At 32.7% G+C, this 3,804-nt stretch overlaps 1 long non-coding RNA gene across 1 annotated transcript; it reads left to right on the forward strand.

Annotated features, from left to right (window-relative positions):
- The first annotated feature begins 826 nt into the window (after positions 1-826).
- Positions 827-2,975, forward strand: LOC143241985 (uncharacterized). Its single transcript, XR_013022380.1, has 2 exons — positions 827-1,000; positions 2,750-2,975. It is a non-coding gene; the product is annotated as an uncharacterized LOC143241985 (long non-coding RNA).
- The last annotated feature ends 829 nt before the right edge of the window (positions 2,976-3,804 follow it).

The following is a 3,804-nucleotide window of genomic DNA, read 5'->3' on the forward strand; positions in this document are numbered from 1 at the left end:
TTATCTACACATGAACCAAACAAACCCTCATACGAAATGTTGTGAAGATTTATCAACAGGGTAAAAAACAGCCACAAGAACTGCAATGTGCAAAACTGAAATTTCCCACAAACCTTCATATCAAGTTTTCTTACCATTATTTCACCCTTTATAGAATAATTTTCAAAAAATTTGGTATGGAGTTTTATTGGGTCCATGAGGAAAATGCATACACGATTTTAGTCTTGTATTCTGCGGTTATTATACGTGTAATCCTGTTAATTATATATATACTACTATGATAGCCTATCCAAAATCACGAAAAACAATTGTTGAATGATTAACAAACATTATATAATTTAACTAAAACGAATTTGTCTCTACCAACAAAATGCACCTACGTTTTTCATCAGTATCTTCTTTAATCACCACATTTTCAGCGAGAAACTACGCAGGAAAATGAAATCTCTTCGTGAATGAAAGATTTATTCTGACGCACGGCTTAAACTGTCTAACGAAGGGGTTTTGCTCGTATCGTTGCAAATAATAATAAAATCTGTCATAGTCGTGTGTTTCACCAAATTTGAACTAATATTTCATTATTTTTCCTTGGCTTGCGGTTTTCCAATTGTTTTTTTTCTTTCTAAACGTCAGGTGATCAAACTTCGTGAGTCAACACTTCGATTGCTAACGAAACAATGCATTTTAACGACCTAGTTCACAACAATATTGACCATTGACAATAAACAACTTTGACTAACACTGCCCTCTGGAAATAAATTTATTGCTTAGCAAGTGAAAGAGGCAAAAAGTATTACGCAGGTCTTAAGAAATAAAATGTGTAGGCCTACTTGCTACTTCGTACACTGTAGTTTCTCGCGAACTCGTATATTGTTTAATTTGACAAAACTGTTTTGTAATTTAACGTAGGTAAGAGATGTTATCAGCATATTCTTAGCCTAATTTATACTGAATCATAAACGAGTTATTTGCTGAAATTTAAAACGCTGATGAATCCGAGGTATGTAAAATTGAGATAATTGATGTTTTTTAAGGCTTAGAACTTATGTATAATAGCACTCTGTTCGTCACACGCGTTTTCTATGGTTACATTGATCTCAAGGTAATTGCTAATCAACAAGTGTATTATATTGGATTAGGTTTAACACTGAATTCCAGCGAAGAATAGCTAATTTTTTATATTCCATTTTTTTTAACAATATTCATTTAGAAATTGATTGAATATCTCGTTTTACCTAATAAAGACCACACAGAAGTTTGAACAAAGACGGTTCTTTGTTTTCGAGATACCGTAGCGAGCAACTGCTACTCGTATGCCCTAATTCAGCCTGTAAGTTTGCTTAGTAGGCCCACCACGGTTAACTAAGCTACATAGCTATGATTTACATACCACAGGCGAACGCTGTGAATATTTATTACACTACAACTAAGTGAAGGCACGTGGATAGCATATGAAGGATCATCGCCTGGAGAAAATTGCATAATTCATTAAGGAGAAAATAGAGATAAATTGCATCTAACCTTTATGTATATATATTAACAACATAATGATAAATTCTTAGCTCAATCTGTGTTTGCCCTGGAGTAACATAGACTGAGTTGTCATTGAGTTTTCTGTTTTGCTTTTTCTATATATGAGCAAATTGAGCTACAACATTACTATATAGCGATAACATTAAATAGTGATGAATAAACTGCAATTTTAAGATTGACATTAAGTGAAAATAATAATTATGAAAAGGAAACAAGTACGTGTTTTTTTTTTACACACACACACACACATATAATATAGTAGATGTTTTTTTGTTTTAACTAATCTTGGGAAATTGTTTAAACTGTATGTGGCACTATTTTTTTTTAACTATCATAAGTAATTCTAAGGTGTAATTATAATGTTATTAAAATGTCTCTAAAACAGAATTCGCCAATGGTCGAACAGCATTTGTCGTGACGTTGGTAAAGGGTAAACCAATGAAATATTTAAAGTAAGTTGTTACATTGGGTTGTTATCATTAAAATACAAGTTTGCAACACTCACTATCCATAGCTTTAGTATAAAGGGCGATATATTTTAAAATGCTTCTTTTTTAAAAAAAAAGTATTTTGTTTACTGTTGTTTTTAATTCATAAAGCAAATTTTACTTGTAGCACATTACATGACAGATATAGGAGACGTTTCAGAACCTTCAACTATAGTTGTCAACTTTGTTAGTTTGTCTCCCGCCGAGACAGTAGTAAGTTTACGGATTTACAATGCTAAAATTTGGGGTTCGATTCTCTTCGGTGGACATAGCAAATAACCCGATGTGGCTTTACTATAAGAAACACACATACACACTCGTTTAGTTAATTAAGTACATTTTCACTACAAAGCCAAGTGCTTAACATGCTCAACTCACAATCTGCGAGTTGCGGGATCGAAACTTGCCGCTGAAGGTGTAGACTTTATAAGTGTGTAATTCGTAACAACCATTCTCAGTTTCTGAGTAATACCGACTGAAACTGTACCAGATCTTCCTCGATAATTTCTCTGTATTGTTTTAAATGTTTGTTAGTGTTACCGGCGACATGCAAATATTTCAAGTTTTCCTCTGTATATCTTTATTGTAATACGCTTCTTCCAAATCAACTCCCTCTAGTGAGGTTACGGATAGAAAAGAAAGTGAAATTGGATCACGAGACAGATTTCACGGTAAAATTTAGATACAGTTTTTTTATTTATTTAAAATCACTGTTTAACATCATGTAGGATACTGCGGTCTTGTGACAAGCTTGACGGTGGTGAGAGAAGCCAACTTCCGGCTGACGTGACGGCAAAGGGGAAGAAACTGTGATCAGATTTCAAACTACCAATTCCCTAGTGCCTAACGACATCTACCAAGAAGTGGAAACTACATAGTATGTACTTCTATCTATCTGTATGTCGATCGAAGTGTCCAAGAAACATTTTATTAATAAATCATTGTTTGTTTACCCATACTAGTACGCTGCCAAATTTCTTTATTTTTTAAAATTCAGAAAATATCTCCAACCTACTTTTGATGTGTGACAAGGTTGACCATTTCTTCATTTTTACTTGTAGGCTGTTTTTAAATCGTATACTAGTACGTAGCGTACAAGCGTGTTTGATATGTAAGACAACATTTCGTTATATGAGAAGCTGTTAAGCCTAATATTATCGATGTTATACATCAATTGTATACATACAGAACAACACTGCTTTTATGTTAGAGATAAAAATCTCTAAGTAAAAATGGAAATTTAAAGTACATTTTACAGTTTTGCTAAACTTTGACATGTTTATTTCTACCGACAGTTTCTAAAAACTAGAAAACCGTTCATAAGTACCAAGACCTTTTGACTGAAGTTAAGCGTTAATAATCTGAAACATTATCTGTGTTGCAAATCAACTTTGTTGTAATTATATTGATACTACATTGTTAGATCGCTTGTTTTCAGAAATTAAAATGAGGCTACACAAGGGCTGCCTTGCGCTACTCGGCCTTAATTTTCAAATTGTAGATTAGAAAAAGCGGGTGCCACAAAAGACAAATGTTTAGCCACAGTTGTCTGAACGAAAAGCAGGAATATGTTTAGTAAGAATAGGCAGTTAAAACTAGTGTATATATAGTACTAAATGTATAAACAATATGTAAATTATATATGTACAAAGCAAATATAAGTAATACTTATAGCACAAATAAACAGACAGTAAATAAAACATGGATTTGAGATTTTCTACTGATGCAAATAACAAAACACAGGATCAATTTTTTTTCAACTGTTATAAGAACGGTAGGAAGT

This window comes from Tachypleus tridentatus, unplaced genomic scaffold (genome assembly GCF_004210375.1).
Source record: "Tachypleus tridentatus isolate NWPU-2018 unplaced genomic scaffold, ASM421037v1 Hic_cluster_1, whole genome shotgun sequence".
NCBI lineage: Eukaryota > Metazoa > Arthropoda > Merostomata > Xiphosura > Limulidae > Tachypleus > Tachypleus tridentatus.